Source organism: Vulpes lagopus, chromosome 18 (genome assembly GCF_018345385.1).
Source record: "Vulpes lagopus strain Blue_001 chromosome 18, ASM1834538v1, whole genome shotgun sequence".
Taxonomy (NCBI): Eukaryota; Metazoa; Chordata; class Mammalia; order Carnivora; family Canidae; genus Vulpes; species Vulpes lagopus.
The window spans coordinates 11,058,860-11,076,039 of NC_054841.1; the positions used below are offsets into that span (position 1 = coordinate 11,058,860).

Sequence of the window (17,180 nt, forward strand, 5' to 3'; positions counted from 1 at the left end):
GCATCTACGGTAGAAAGCATCAGAGCAGTGGCTGCCTGGAACCGGGGGCGGGGGGGGCAGGCTGGAATGGGGAAGGATGAGGGTACTTTCTGGACTGATGGGAAATGTTCTGTATTAGTTTCCTCGGGTTGCCATAACAAAATACCACCATGGACTAGGCAGGTTAAAACAACATACATTTATTCTCCAACAGTTCTGGAGGTGGGAAATCAGAAATCGGCTATGCTCCTTCCGAAGGCTCTGGGGAAGAATCCTTCTTTGCCTCTTCCAACTTATTATGGTGGCTACCAGCAATCTTCGGCATTCCTGGACTTGTATCTGCACCCCTCTAATCTCTGCCTCTGTCTCTGCGCAGCCTGCTTCCTCCTCTGTGTGTCTGTGTCCTAATCTCCTCCTTTCTCTCATAAAGACGCCAGTCATTAGATTTAGGACCCACCCTAATCCTGGATGATCTCATCTTAACTTGGTTACATCTGCAGGACCCTATTTCCAAATAAGGTCACAGTCACAATTACCAAGAGTTGGGACTCTAAACACATCTCTATGAGGGACTCGATCCAACCCCACCTCATGTGCTCTACCTTGGAAAGAGTTTGGACAACACAGGGAGATGCACTTACCAAAAATAATCAAAAGTACACCTAAGATTCGTGCATTTCACTGAATATAAGTTTTATAGACAGAAATAAATACTGAACTCTAGCTAATGATATGCATGCCAAAGCGTTTAGGGGTGAGGTGTGCCTGCAACTCACTGCATTTAGTTGTCCTGACTCTTTTAATTGGGAACAATTCCTCAGTCTTTCTCATTCATGACCTTGACACATTTGAAGAGGACAAACCCATCATTTTGTAGAATGTCCCTCCTGTGTCTCTGTCTGCAGTTCCTTATAGTTAGACTCAGGCTCTGGACCTTTGTCAGGAAACACCCAAGTGGTGGTGTGTCTGTCCTCCTCCATGCCTGCCATCAGGAGACACCCAAGAGCCATTTGTCCCCTTAGTGGCGACGCCAATATTGATCACTTGGTCAAGATGATGTCAGCCAAGTCTCACTGCTGTCAAGTTGCTGTATTTTCTCCTTATAATGAGAAGTATCTTATAGGGAGATATGTTTAAGCCATCTAAATATCCTGTTAACCCTCCAATGTCCACTAATTTTTCACAGTTTCACTGATTTTCACTACTTTTAACATCACTTATGACATTTGCCTCAGTCTATTGCTATGTAATAAATGATCCCAAAACACAGCAGCTTAAGGCAATAATCATTCATTTTCTCACTGTTTTTGTGAGCCGGAAATACAGGAGGAATTTGACTGGAAGGTCCTGGCTTGGGGTCTCTCAGGAGGCTGCAGTTAAGGTGTTAGCTGGGGCTGTCATCACCTGAAAGCTCAACGAGGCTAGAGCATCAGCGGCCAGTAGGAAGGTAAGTGAGCCGTACGCGAGAACCACATGCTTAACTTTCAGTTTCCCAGTACACACCGTTTTTGTTTTTTTTTTAATTTTATTTATTCATTCATGAGAGACACAGAAAGAGAGAGAGGCAGAGACACAGGCAGAGGGAGAAGCAGGCTCCATGCAGGGAGCCCGACGTGGGACTCGATCCCGGGTCTCCAGGATCGCGCCCTGGGCCAAAGGCAGGCACTGAACTGCTGAGCCACCCAGGGATCCCCCACACCGTTTAAAAAGTAGAAAAACATAGGGGTGAAATTCATTTTGTAATATACTGCATTTAATTCACTGTAACTCAAATCGCATTTCAACATGTTCTCAATGTAAAAAATTATTGACATATTTGTAGGGGTTTTCTTGTTGTTTGTTTTAGATTTTATTTATTTATTCATGAGAGACACACAGAGAGAGGCAGAGACACAGGCAGAGGGAGAAGCAGGCCCCACGCAGGGAGCCCAATGCGGGACTCGATCCCGGGATCCCGGGATCACGACTGGAGCCGAAGGCAGATGCTCAACCACTGAGCCACCCAGGCGTCCCTGTTGACGTATTTGACATCTCCTTTTCCGGGCTGTCTTTGAAATTCAGTGTATATTTCTCACAGCACATCTCAGTTTGGACTGGCCAGAGGAAGTGCTTAACAGGCATGGGTGGCTAGTGACTCGTGTGGGACAGCTCAGCGCGGAGGCACCTGCTTCCAAGATGACTCACTTACAGGGCCGTGATGGGAAGCCTGGGTCCCCCACCACGTGGGCCTGTTCGTCGGGCTGCCTGAGTGTCCCCACCACATGGAAGCTGTCTTCCCCTAGAGAGGGTGATGGCAGAGGACGGCGAGGAGGAAGCACCTGCTTTTACTGACCCCGAGCTCTCACGCAGCATCACCTCTGCTGTATTGTACCATCAGAGTCCAAGCACGGAGTCCTGCTGCCACGCAAGGGGAAGTGAGTTAGAGTCCCCCTGGAGAAGAAGAACGTCAAAGAGTCGGTGGACATGTCTTACAATCACCATACTCCCATTTATTTTTTTATTCATTTATATCAGGAGGGCCCCGTGGATTTTTTTTTTTAAGATTTTACTTATTTATTCATGAGACAGAGGGAGAGGGAGAGGGAGGGAGGCAGAGACCCAGGCAGAGGGAGAAGCAGGCTCCATGCAGGAAGCCCGAAGTGGGACTCGATACCGGGTCTCCAGGATCAGGCCCTGGGCTGAAGGCGGCGCTAAACCGCTGAGCCACCCGGGCTGTCCATGGGACCCGTGGATTTTATTTTATTCCAGGGGTTATAAATCCATCACTACCATTACTTATTTCGATGCTCAAAGTGACCCAGATTCAGCCAGTCTTAGTCACTTTTAACTTTTCACCATGTCCCCATCATTCTCTGGGCATTCCTTTATTTCTGGGACAAGATGTTACATGCTCAATTTTTACTTTTCTTACCCTAGCCCCAGTTCTTTTCACTGGAGAATGGTATTTTGAAACCAAAATCTGGGTGCTGTCCAACTTTTTTGATTTTCACCAATCTCACAGGCATAAAGTGACATTTCCTAGTTGTTTTCATTCACATATCCTATTACTCATGAGTTTGAGCCTGCTTCATTCGCGGAGTGTTTTCCTCTTCTGCAAATTGCTGTTCACATCCTTTGTCCCTTTTCCTTTGGGGGGCGGCTGTCTTTCTGCTGTTGTTTATCTGCACGTTTCCTGCATGTTCTAAGCTCTGCAATTTCAGACCCTGCCATGTCTTCACACTCTGACACCTGCCTATTTCCTCTGTCCGTGATATCCTTTGGCCAGAATTCCTTAATTTTGATGTCATCAGGATATGCAAAACAAACAAAAAAATTTTTTTGCCGTTTATATATTTGTGGGGTTTTCTGTTGTGGTAAAATACTGATAACATAAAATTTACCATTTCAGGGGGTTGTTAATGGTACAATTCATTGGCATTAATAATATCACATTGTTGTGCAACCATCACCACCATCCATCTCCAGAACTTTCTCATCTCCCTAAATGGAAACTCTGTCCTCCTCCTCCCCCAGCCTCTGGATGTGACTATGGATGTGACTTCTCTATGGATGTGACTGCTCTGGGGACCTTGAATAAGTGGAACCATACAATACTTGTCCTTTTGTGTCTGCCTTATTTCCCCTGGATAATGTCTTCAGGGTTCATCCATGTTGTAGCCTGTGTCAGAATCTCACTTCTTTTTAAGGCTAAATAATATCCCATCATTCGGTGATACCACATTTTGTGCATCCATCCACCCGTCAATGGATATCCGTATTGTCTTCACCTGTTGGCTGTTGTGAATGATGCTGCTGTGAACAGGTGTACGAGAATCTGAGTTCATTTTCAATTCTTTTAGGTATAAACCTAGAAGTGGAATTGGGGATCATATGGTAATTCTGTTTTAACTTTTTGAGGAACTGCCAAACTGCCCTCTACACCAGCTGCCCTGTGTTTTGCACTCCCACCAGCACTGAGCAGGGGTTCCCAGTGTCTCTACATCCTCACCGATACGTGTTCTTTTCCAATCTGGTGTGGGGGGGGGTTGTTTTGTTTTTGGATTTTGTGTGTGTGTGTGTGTGTGTGTGTGTGTGTGTGTGTGTGAGCCATCCTAATGGGTGTGAAGTGATATCCCATCATGGTTTCAATTTGTGTCTCCCTAATGATATTGAGCATCATTTTGTGTGTACACTGGCCATCTAAATGGTTTTTGTTGTTATTGTTTTGTTTGGGAGAGCGGTCGATTCAAGTGTTTTGGCCATTCTGAATCAGGTTCTTTATGCTTGTGCTTTTGAAATTTGCTTCATTTAAAGAAGTCCTTTCTCACCTCTAGGCATAAAATGACTTTCTGACTATTCTTCTACTAATGGCAGAGTACTTTTTTGGAGTAAAATATATATGATATTTATCATTTTAACCGTCTGTAAGTGTACAATGCCATGGCAGTAATTACATTTGCAACATCCTGTACCCATCATCACTCAATACCCCAAAATTTCCCATTGTCCCCAACATAAACTCTGTCCCCATTAAACAATAACTCCCCATCTTCTCTCTCTCTCCAGCTTCTGGATGAATGAACCTGCCCATTATTGTTCTTCTGTATCCACCTTATTTCCTTTAGAATAACATTTTCAAGATCTCTCCACATTGTGGCATGTGTCAAAATCTCATTCCTTGGGCGAACCCGGTGGCTCAGTGATTTAGCGCCGCCTTCAGTCCAGGGCATGATCCTGGAGTCCTGGGATCGAGTCCCGCGTCGGGCTCCCTGCATGGGGCCTGCTTCTCCCTCGGCCTGTGTCTGTGTGTGTGTGTGTGTCTCTGTGTCTCTCATGAATAAATAAATAAAATATTTTTTACAAATCTCATTCCTTTTTTACGATTTTATTTAGAGAGACAGTGGTGCATGTGGGAGGAGAGGCAGAGAGAGAGAGAATTTCAAGCAGACTCCACGCTGAGCATGGAGCCCAATGTGGGGCTCAAACTCACGATCAATCATGACCTGATCCAAAAATCAAGAGTCAGACTCAACCAACTGAGCCACCCAGGTGCCCCCAAATCATTCCTTTTTATGGCTGAGTAATATTGCACATGTGTCTCTAACTTTACCAACTTTATGATTTTCCCTTCCATGTTAAGACTTTAATCCTTAGTAAGAGTCTGCCTTTGTTTGCAGCTTTATTTGGGGCCAGTTTCCCAACCCCGTCTTCGGAACCATCCTCTCTGGTTTCCTGGGCCAGCTGTAGGGCTGCCCTCACCATGCAGTTAGTTCTCATACAACCGTGATGGACCCCAGCACCACTGCGTTCGCTCGCTGGCCTGCCTCTCTGTGCAGCAGCACCTCCCCTGCTTTGAACATACAGGCATGGGCCTTTTTTGGCTGGTCGGGGAAGTCTCCTCTTTGCTATTCTTTCTTAGAGTCGTTTAAGGACTATCCAGGCCACGTCCCACCAAATCCTCAGAATGCCGCGTATCAAGGAGTGCAACCCTTTTTTCCCACAGGCCAGGTGAGAAAACAGGCTTCAGGGAGGGGAAGTGACTTGATGGAGTTTACAGAGCTGACAAGTGGCAGAACTCAGACAAAACGATGCCTGTCTGACTCTCGGGGCACCCTCTGGGCGCCGGCCCCCATGTGCCTCTCTCCAATCTGTAGCCCCCTGGGCTTTTAGCTTCAAGAAGGGGGAAAGGGTTGCAAAGGCCTGCTGTACTGGTCACCTTCCAGGTTGCTCTCCGATCCTTTCCTTGTATCAGGAAAGGAAACCACTGTTTATGTCAACAGAGAAACTTTCCAACAGGGAACTGGTTACAGGGGGGATAGAGGAGCTCAAAAGTCAAAAAAGAGGCTGTGAAAAAGCTCAGAAATACTCAGCAGGAGTCACCACCACTTCTAAACTGGATGGAGCAAGGGAGGAGGAAATTATACAGCAGCCCCAGGCCTGGGCTACTCGGCAAAACTGGAAACACAGCTCTATGATAGCACTAGGAGCCACCGTTAGTCGAACATCTACTATATGTCAGGATCTTCCACTGGTATTTTTTGCGCACTCCATATACACAGGGAGCAGCTCCTTCTGACCCCTGCTCAAACCTCCTCAGAGGTGCCCAATAATAATGCTGCCACCCACACAGATCCATCTCCTGCTTTATTTTCCTTTACAGCATTATCAATGGTTGAAATTGTATCATACACATCATTATTTGTCTATTGTCTCCCCCACCTGCCCCACCACTAGACTGTAAGCCCCACGAGGGCAGGACTTGGGGCTTGATATATCTGACTGCCTGGATGAGAGTCTCAATCACCCGCATCATAGGTACTCGATGTCCCTTCAATAACTAATCAAGGGACACCTGGGTGGCTCAGTCAGTTAGATATTCAACTCTTGATTTCAGCTCAGGTTGTGATCTCAAGGTTGTGGGATCGAGACCAATGGGGGGCTCCATGCTCAGCAGGAACTTGAGATTTTCCCCCTCTGCCCCTTCTCTGTCTCTGTCTCTGTCTCTGTCTCTCTCTCTCTCAAATAAAGGAAACTAATCTAATAAATGAATTCTCTCCTCAGATCCTCACCAGACATCCATAAGGTGGGCCCATGGATCCTCATGTTATGTAGAGGAAGAAACCAAAGCTTGGAAAATCCCAAATCTGCTCGCACTCACCTAGTTAGTAAGCAGTGAAGCTGGAATCCAGGTTGCCTCCTTGCCTCAGTGCCTTCCTTCCAAAATCCTTGCTCTGTGGCCTCCCAAACTACCCTCACAGCCACCCTGCCACCCTGCACCTCCCTGGTTCTGGAAATTCCCAGTGCCTTGGTGGGGTGGGCTGCAGTATCATTCTGTGCCAGGAGGTGTCACCAGAGAATTCCTGGTGGCCACAGTCGTGCAATCAGCACCCCAAAGCACGCCTGTGCCGTAGTCTATCTCATTACCTTTAAGGATGTTTCCAAGTCAAGTGTCTCCCCCACGAACCAAGATGTAGCTATATCCTAGCACCTATGGTCATGAGCTACGAGGTGAGAATTTCCCTGGGAATGGAGTTCTAGAAATGAAGTTGCAAAGACCAGTGAACGCCATTAAACTGCGTAGATTCCATGAACTTGCTAAGCCTGCTTTACAGCGGAGAGGGTGGGGCCCCCAGATCGTCCAGGGGCATAGGGCAAGTCCGTACAAGGGCCAAGTCTGAAACTGGCTCCTCTGGCCACAGATTCTTCCAACGTACTTGGTCAGATACTTCCACGTAGGCACAAGGGCAGTCTTTGTGCACTTTTTTTTTTTTTTTAAGATTTCATTTATTTATTCATGAGAGACACAGAGAGAGAGAGAGAGAGAGAGAGAGACACAGAGACACAGGCAGAGGGAGGAGCAGGCCCCATGCCAGGAGCCTGATGTGGGACTCGATCCTGGGTCTCCAGGGTCATGCCCTGGGCTGAAGATGGTGCTAAACTGCTGAGCCATGTGGGCTGCCCTCTTTGTGCACTTTCTTTTTTTAACCATTTCTTTTTTTTTTTTCTTAAAATTTATCCATTTATTCATGATAGACATAGAGAGAGAGAGAGGCAGAGACACAGGAGGAGGGAGAAGCAGGCTCCATGCCGGGAGCCCAACGTGGGACTCGATCCCGGGACTCCAGGATCGCGCCCTGGGACAAAGGCAGGCACTAAACCGCTGAGCCACCCAGGGATCCCCCTCTTTGTGCATTTTCATATGCATTTAGACCTGTGTCTAACTGTGCCTTCTGTCATTCAGTCATCCATTCAGTCACTTCACAAATGCACAGGTAAGATACTGGATCCACGCTCTTTAAGAATGGTATCAGGGACCCAGGTTCTTTCTTTCCCTTTTTTTTTTAAAGATTTTTTTGGGTATTTTTTCTGTGTGTGTGTGTGTGTGTGTTTGTGTTGTTTTGTTTCGTTTTTTTAATTTAGAGAGCACAAGCAGGGGGAAGGGCAGAGGAAGAGGGAGAAAGAGAATCTCAAGCAGACTCCATGCTGAACACAGAGCCCAAAGCGGGGCTCCATCTCACGACCCTGAGGTCATGACCGGAGACAAAATCAAGAGTCAGTGAGCCACCCAGGCACCCCTGAGACCCAGACTCTATTATAGCTTGTCCATCTTCGACTGGCAGCTTCCATCTCATGGCCCAATGTGGCTGCACTACCACTACCATCACATTGACATTCCTGCCAGTGGGAAGTGGAGAAAAGGAAGCAGAAGTCGACCTCTTTAAGGGCACAAACCCAAATGTTTTGTGCCACTTCCACTCTCATTCGATTGGCCAGAATTCGTCACATGTCCTATACTGTTGTGCAGGAGGCCAGAAACAGTAGTCAGTAGTTCACAGAGCTGGGCAGCTATGCTTTCTGCTAAATTCGGAGTCCAATAGCCAATGAATATATTGTCCACTCTGCCACCCATTCATTGTCTTTTTTTTTTTTAAAGATTTTATTTATTTATTCATGAGAGACAGAGAGAGAGAGAGAGAGAGAAAGGCAGAAACACAGACAGAGGGAGAAACAGGCACCATGCAGGGAGCCCAACCCGGAACTCGATCCCGGGACTCCAGGATCATGCCCTGGGTCGAAGGTGGCGCTAAACCGCTGGGCCACCCGGGCTCCCCTCATTTTCTGAGCACCTACCACGTATGAGAGAAGTTGCAGCAGGCTAGAAATAGCACAGACTTTGGAATTTGATTCATCTTGGGTTGAACCACAATTCTGTCTTCCCGAGCTATGTGTCATGACCTCTCTGAGCCTTAGTGTCCTCATGTATAAAATGGAGATAAGAAAGTGTGTTTGTGCCACACGAAAGCATGTGGACTTAGCATTGGGCCCAGTGTGCAAGTGGGACCGAAGGAAAGGTACCTGCTTTTACAATGAGCTAGACCCTGAGCTGGGCTCTCAGAGGCCAGGGGTGACTCAGCAGAGGCCCTGCCCTCGATTCCAATAGGGAGACATTCCAGGACAGCCTCCTGTAAATAAAAGTCCAGAGACCAGTCAGCACATAATCCCGATGCGTCCATCGTGCATGAGTCAGAAACAGTTATGCCCATAGGTCATAAAGTAGCAGCTAGACCCAAGATAACTGGTATCCTTCCAATCCCACTCCCTTCGGCCCCGGCCCTGTTTTACAGAACAGCAAACAGAGCTGAGGGAAGAGCCGTGACCGCAGCATGACTACACAGTTTTATTTTATCAGTCTCCTCCTAATAGGACATGTGGGTTAGTTCCAGTTTGGAACGATCATAAACGGCCTTGGCTGGGCCTCCCTAGGCCTATAGGAGCAGGAGTTTTCCAGGGAAGCTGGGGAGAAATAGAATTGCTGGGGTGAATTGTAGACCTACAGGGTGCTCTGATGGCAGCAAAGGGAAATGTCTCTTCCCAATTTACTTTTCAGATCAGAGTTTCTCAACCCCAGCCCTATTGACATTTTGGGCCAGAGAATTCTCTATTCTATGCGTGGTAGGAAGTTTAGCAGCCTCCCCAGCTTCTCTAGCTGTGAGATGACAATCGCATATCACCATCCCCAGTTGTGACAACCACAAATGTCTCAAGACATTGCCAAACGTCCCGTAGAGGTCAAAAGTATCCCCAGTTGAAAACCACTGCTCGAGATATACAGAGCCTGCAAGTAGGATTTCCAAGAACAGATTCTCTAAGCAGATTTATGGATGTTAGTGATTTTTGTCCTTTTGGGGCAGGTACATGTTTTTTCTCTTTGAAAGGGGTATGATGACCCAGGTAGTCACTAAAGATACCAGGTTATTATTGGTACAGTTAGTGGCATGTGAATATGGTGAATATGACAATAGTGAATTTGGACAAATAGAAATTATATCAGAACATTCTGTGGACATTAAATTTCCTGATGTTGAAACCTGTTTCGAGCCTATGGATGTGTGTGAGCATGTCCTTGTCCTCAGGAAACACACACTGAAGTATGTAGGGGTAAAAGGACATCATGTCTGTAACCAGCTCTCAGATGGTTCAGAAAAATCATATATGCAATAGAGAAAATGATCAATCAGGTGTAGCAAAATCTTGATAATTGGGGGATCTGAGGGAAGGAGATATGGAAGCTTACTACCCTGTTCTTACAACGCTTCTGGAAAATTAAAATTATCTTAGAAATTATTTTAAAAGGATTTTACCACAATCATCTATGTTTTGTTTTAGTTTTTAAAACATGGTTTCAGGGATCCCTGGGTGGCGCAGCGGTTTAGCGCCTGCCTTTGGCCCAGGGCGCGATCCTGGAGACCCGGGATCGAATCCCATGTCGGGCTCCCGGTGCATGGAGCCTGCTTCTCCCTCTGCCTGTGTCTCTGCCTCTCTCTTTCTCTCTCTGTGACTATCATAAATAAATAAAAATTAAAAAAAAAAAAACATGGTTTCAGGGGCACCTGGATGACTCAGTGGTTGAGCATCTGCCTTTGGCTCAGGTCCTAAGATCCCGGGGTCCTGAGATCGAGTTCCATATCAGGCTCCCCGCAGGGAGCCTCCTTCTCCCTCTGCCCGTGTCTCTGCCTCTCTCTGTGTCTCTCGTGAATAAATAAATAAAATCTTTAAAAATGAATAAATTAAAAAAAAACATGGCCTTAATCTGTTATTGGACTCCAAAATCCTCTTGTTCCCTGAATAGTACACCAAGTACATTTACACCACGTGGCCCTTGATTTGTCACACCTACTGCCCAACATATCCTTCCTCACCTTTTCTCCCTGATGAAGTCTTACTCATCTTTGGTAAGTTAATTTTTCTAAGCCTCGATTTTTTTTCCCCGTAAAATGAGGCCAAAGAGCAAGTGTAAGTAAAATATCCAGCACACAGAAACAGCCACCTTCAAACACCAGTCCCCACACCTTTCTCCCCAGTCCCACCCTGATCTTGATCCTTACACTCTATAAGAAAGAAGACAAAAAAAAAAAAAAAAAAAAAAAAGAGGATGTACTGGTTTCCTATAACTGCAAAGTCCAGAAGAAGATCACACACAGATCAGGTAAGGTTTGCTCTAGGTGTTTAATGCTAATAATAATAATCGCTAAAATTTATTGAGTGCTTCCAATGTGCCAGGCACTCTTCTAACCACAATATATTTATTAGCTTATCTTCATAACAACCCCATGAGGTAGGCATACGTTGATTATCCCCATTTTCCACATTAGGAAACTGACATCCTGAGACAATAAATCATTTGCCCCTGGTCACACCACACACAAGTGGTGAGGCTGAGACTTAAACCTAAGTCTGACTAGAAAGGGAACACTACTTTCAGGTAAGGCTTGATCCAGCCAAACAAAGATCTCACCAAGGAGCTGGTTTCTCTTGGTCTTTCCTCCTTGCCTTCTCCAGGAAACTCTAAAGATGACCCCCTTGTGGCTGCCAGCAGATTCTGATGAGACTTGCTTTCTCATTTATGTCCAATGGGGAAAAAGCATCTATGTCTCAATTCCATGCCAGGATCCTGAAATTCACTCCGACTGGGCCAATTGAAGTCACACACCCATCTCTGAACCAAACACCATGTCCCAGATATCTGGACAATGTTGCTTGGCTTATGTTAAAGAGGTGGAGTCTGCTCCATACAAACTATAGGCTGAGAAAGCAGGCCACAGAGATTCCTCCAAAAAAGTCAGGGCATTGTTTCCATGAAGGAGGGGGAATGGGTGTGGGCAACCAGAAACAAATGGCTACATCCCCATGACTCATACACACAATAAAACACTTTAACATGTAGAGAAGACGAAGGCTTAGTCTGAGGTTGGCTGTGCCATAGCCCAGGCATGCACCATCTGGGCAGTCTAGTCTGGCCATGACCCTCCACGGAAAGAGGACTTCCTGTCCATAGCCACGCCCTGTGGTGGTAGCAGGGTCAAGAGGTAGGCGTTCACGGTGTTGGCAGACAGCCTGCAGCAGGGCCAGAGCACAGCCTGGGCCACTTCCTTCCGGGTAAAAGGCCCTGCTGGGAACAGGGGAGATGGGAAGGAGGGGGTCCCACGGAATGACTTAGGGAGGAAGCAGCCCAGTTGGGCACACAGAGCCTCCAGGGGTAGCGGGCAGGGATACCTGGCATCCTGACAGCACAGTGCCCCTCTCCTGTGCCTCCAAGACTTTTTTCACAGTCAGGGAATGACCTGGACCTTTTAAGGTCCCGTAGGCTCCAAGCCCACTTTTTCTTAACAGTCTCCACATTCAGTCAGTAAAAGCCAATAAGGCTCCTTCCCACCTCAGGGCTTTTGCACTGGCTTTTTGCTCTGTCTGGAGTACTATTCCCCTACAGTTCCACATGGCTCCCTCCATCCCCTCTTTTGGTCTGCTCACCTACCTTTAGCCTATCACCTTCCCAGTGAGGCATTCCCTGGCTACCCTGGTTAACAACTCAACCTGCCCTCCATCCTCCCAGCTTCCAATCCTCCTTACCCTGCTTTGTGTGTGTGGTTTGTTTGTTTGTTTGTTTCCCAAAGCAGCCATCACCTCCTGGCATGTCAGCATAGTTTGGTACTTAGTGATCATTGCTTATCTGCCCCATCACTTCCCCAGGTGTCAGCTCCAGGAGGCAGAGATATTTGTCTTTATCTCCTTTCATTCCTGTTACGTTCCTAGGACCTAGAGCAGGTCCTGCTTCATAATACACGCTCAATAAATATTTGCTGAGTGAAAAAACAGATGGTAAAAATTAAAATTACAGTGAAACTCATTTTTGCAGTCAATTTGTGTTGTTTGGAGCCTAGGTGAATATGCATGAGGCAGGATTGTAAACATTCTCCTCAATGGGGGGGGAGGGGGAGACTGTGTGTCACTAAGGAACATCTCTTGGGAATGAGACTCTGTCCCCCACAGGTCCCTCACCCCCCAGCACAGGGCCGGCTCAGAGCAGATGTTGAAAATGTTCAGCCAGCATAAGCACAGTCAGATGGAGAAGAAGTCTGCTGGCACAAGCCCCCATCACAGCCTCTCTGAGCCTCCAGCCCCCTCACGCATCATTCCTGTGGACCCTCCCTACTCACTGCACTGCCCTTCCCTCTAGGTTCACCTCATTCTCATCACCTCCTCTCAGCAGCTGACGGGACCTTCTCAAAGCACAAACTGGAACCTCAACTCTGCGGGGCTCCCCACTGCTGCCCTTGGAAAGGTCTAGATTCCTATATAGGGCACCAAGCATGCTTTAAAATATAGAGAAGATGAAGGCTTAGTCTGAGGTTGGCTGTGCCATAGCCCAGGCATGCACCATCTGGGCAGTCTAGTCTGGCCATGACCCTCCATGGAAGGAGGACTTCCTGTCCATAGCCACACCCTGTGGTGGTAGCAGGGTCAAGAGGCAGGTAGATGTTCAAGGTGTTGGCAGACAGTCTGCCCCCAGGAACTTCCATTTCTCTGCAACTCTCCTCTCATGCTATACTCCAGCCTAGTTGACTGGTTTTTTCCCTCAATTTGATGAGTACAATAATCTCTCATCACTGGATCTGTACACATGCTTTTCCTATGTTTGGAAGCCTCTCGTACCTCACCTGACTCCCTTTCCCCAGCCAGTTCTTACTTAACTTCAGATTTCAGCTCAGTGATCCCCTCTTCCAGGAAGCCCACCCTGATTTCTCACCCTGAGGTAGGTAGCCATTATATATGTATTCCCATAGCTGTTTGCCTCTTTCATTCATGCATTAATTCAACACTTATTTGGCTTAAATGGCGCCAAATGAATGATCTGGGTCCTTCATATCTCTGATCCCACCTTCCCCCTTTCCTCCTCTCACCCTCTGCTCCAGCTCCATAAGCCTCCTTGCTGTCCTCTGAGCACACCAGGCATTCTCCCGCCTCAGGGCCTCTGCTCTTCCTCTCTTCTGGGTATCTTCATGGCAGCCCCTTCACTTCCTTTAAGTCTCCACTCAAGTGCCACATCCTTAGAGAGGCCTCCTGACACCTTCTCCTTCCCATCTGGTGAAGCACTCCCTGACATTCTCTACCCATCTCTGCAGCCTGCTTCATTTCTCCACATCATTGGTCCCTTCCTGAAATGAGATTATCTTTTTTTAAGATTTTATTTATTTATAACAGATAGAAAGAGAGAGAAGCAGAGACACGGGCAGAGGGAGAAGAGGCTCCATGCAGGGAGCCTGACATGGGACTCGATCCTGGGATTCCCCTGGGCTGAAGGCAGGCACCAAACCGCGGAGCCACCAGGGTTGCCCTGAGATTATCCTTTTATCACACTCCTTGCCTGTCCTTCTTGCAACCCTGAGGGCAGGGCCCTCATGTGTCTTGTTTGCTGCTGTACTGTCAGCATTTGGCACAGGATGCCCATAGCAATTCCTGGTAAAAGATTTGATGACTAAATGAACAGAGCAATCCAGATCAACATTACTTGGGGCAAGCCAGTGGGGGCTCCAGGCCCCAACACTGTGACACCTTGAGGGTGTCCGTCTCGGGCAGCTTTGCAGCCTGAGTCTCAGAGCTGGGAAGAACCAGAGAACAGAGACCTGAAGGACGAGAAGGGGCCAGCCACATGCCTCTCCAAGGAGACGGTTGGCCAGGAAATAGGTATAGCAAGTGCAAAGGCCCTGCAGCAAGTGGGAGATGTTGGGAGAAAAGGCTGGAGAGTCAGCAAGGCCCAGATCAGCAGGGCCTAGACTTTCAGATGAGGGTGTGAATCTTATCCCAACACTTTCAAGTCAAGTGTAACACACAGGGGAGGTGATGAATGTTTCTGCAGTGTCTCCTGCCTGCCAGGTACCCTACCTCTTATTGTGCTCACTGTGAGCCTTACTAAAGCCTATGAAGCATTATCTTTCCATTTAATGAAGGAAAATGGACCTACATTAGCTTAGAAACAGAGCTGTGAGAGTTTCAAAGGCTGGGCTCCTTCCATTGCCCATCACTGCCTTTGACCTTAGCCCCGCCCACTCATCCCCATCTCAGGCCGGTGATTCCTGCCTCTTCTCTCCTTCTTGGCCTTTCTCTAACTTGGTAATCAAAAGCACATGTCATTTTCTAGGCCAGAAAAACAACTTGATGCTCCCTCGACATCTCTGCTTGGAACATCCAGCATGCACCTCACATGCAATATGCCCAAAACAGAACTCCTGGTCTCCCCCCTCCCCAACATGCTCCCCAGCTCAGTCAACAGCACCTCCATCCTCCCAGTGGCTCAGGCCAGGGACCTGGGAGTCATCCTGGACTTCAATTTCCCTCACCCCCACATCTCATCGACTAGCAAATGCAGGCCACTTCACCTTCAAAACATCCAGAATCAACCATTTCTCCCACGTCCATGATCACCCTCGTCTGATCCTCCATCTGCTCCTGCCTGGGCTATCGCAGTCACCTCCTCCTACTGTCCTGCCTCTGCACAGTCTCTGAATCCATTCCCTGCAGGCAGCCAGGGAGACCCTATTAAAATGTAAAGCCCAGGTTACTGTACAACTCTTTGCCAGAACTGCCCAACAGAACCTTCTGTGAAGATGTACATGTTCTACAGCTGTATTGTCCAATTCATTTGCCACCTGCCACATGGGACTACTGAAATGTCCTTAGTGTAACTGAAGGACTTATAATTTTTTAAAGATTTTGTTTATTTATTCATGAGAGACACACAGAGAGAGGCAGAGACACAGACAGAGGGAGAAGCAGACTCCCTGTGGGGAGCCTGATATAGGGCCCAATCCCAGGACCCTGGGATCATGACCCAAACCAAAGCCAGATGCTCAACTGAGCCACCCAGGTACCCCCAAAGGATTGAATCTTTAATCTTACTTAAATAGCCAACTCTGTTGGGAAGACTACAGAAAACAAGCACTCTCGAACACAGCTGTGGGAATATAAATTAGCATGTGATTCTAATCCCAGTATCCACCTACCTCATGGTGGTTAGTCTGTTACCTTCCCAAATGACAAAGGCACTTAACGTTTATTCCAGCGACCCCACTTCGAGTGTGGCCTCTTGATCTACCTTCACATGCAACCGTGACATTACATAGAATGTTCACAACATCCAAAGACAGGAAACAACGCAAATGTCCATTCAATAGGCAACTGCAAAAAGTGAAAACACAACAAACTGAGAAATAAGACTTGCAAATCATGTATCTCATAAGAGGCCACTGTCCAGAATACATAAGGAATTCTTACGGGGGTGCCTGGTGGCTCAGTGGGTTAAGTGTCTGCCTTCTGCTCAGGTCATGATCTCAGGGTCCTAGGATCAACCCTGCTAAGGGCTCCAGGCTCAGTGGGGAGTCAGCTTCTCCCTCTTCCTCTGCCCACCCCCCATGTGCTCTCTCTCTCTCTCTCTTAAATGAATAAAATCTTTTTAAAAAAAGAACTCTTACAATTCAACAATAAAAAGACAATCCGATTTTTAAATGGGCAAAAGATTTGAATGAAAGCATTGGGCTGCGCCGTAATTCAGTCAGCAAGCGTTTTACTGAGCTTCTACTCGGTGCCCTATGCTGACCCAGCCACGGGGATTCGGCTGTTTTTGAACAAAGCGAGTCCGGGTCCTCGGGAGCTGGTGGTTTTCTGGTGGGTGACACATGAACTGTGTTCACTGCCCGTGACAAGCGCTGTGATGTCACAGTGACCCGAGGAGGGGGCAGCTTGGAGCAGGGAAGTCAGGAGGGCCTCTGAGGACACCGCTGGCAGAGGCCGCTGCTGGCTCTTGGCCCGGCGCCTCACGGATACGAAGCGCTCACCAAATCTCACAGCGACGCTCAAGGTCCTCGTCACCAGTGTAGTGTCCTCTCCTCGGGGGGGCGGGAGGTCCTGGGGGTCGGGCTCGGCACCCTCCTCCCCAGGCGCTCCACACCAGCCAGCACACAGTAGGTGTACGCACGGCCCTCGGCACCTCTGCACGCGGGGGCTGGGGGAGCTGGCCCGGGGACAGCGGACCCAGCCAGCAAGCGCCCTTCCAAGTGTCCAGCGCGCGCCGGCTCCCTGGCCCGCGCCCGGGGCGCACAGGAGGCGCTTGACAGTGCGCGCCGAAGAGCCGCGCGTGTCTGAGTCCGGCGGCGCAGGACCTCGGCCCATTGCACAGGCCGGCACACCGAGCGCGAGGGGGGCGGGGCAGGCCCGGGGCCCGCCGGGGGCCGCCCGCCGCGGGGAGGGCCGCGCCGCCGCCCCGCGCTTCCGTGCCCAGCTGCGCCCAGCTGCGCTCCTGCCCCCCGAGCGCCGCGGTTGGCTGCGGCTCGGCGGCCGCTGATTGGCCATCGCCACCCCGGCGCGGCCTCCGATTGGCTGTGACGCGC

The 17,180-nt window shown here is 48.4% G+C and overlaps 1 long non-coding RNA gene across 3 annotated transcripts; it reads right to left on the reverse strand.

The window, feature by feature from the left end:
• Positions 1-1,647: 1,647 nt before the first annotated feature.
• On the reverse strand, positions 1,648-17,080 carry LOC121477715. Of its 3 annotated transcripts, XR_005984347.1 has the most exons (4): positions 16,266-17,080; positions 15,798-15,972; positions 2,891-3,826; positions 1,648-2,409 (listed from the first exon to the last, which is right to left on the reverse strand). It is a non-coding gene; the product is annotated as an uncharacterized LOC121477715 (long non-coding RNA). The 3 variants fall into 3 exon arrangements; XR_005984346.1 differs by lacking the exon at positions 2,891-3,826 and having other exon boundaries at positions 16,629-17,080; XR_005984345.1 differs by lacking the exon at positions 2,891-3,826.
• Positions 17,081-17,180: the final 100 nt, after the last annotated feature.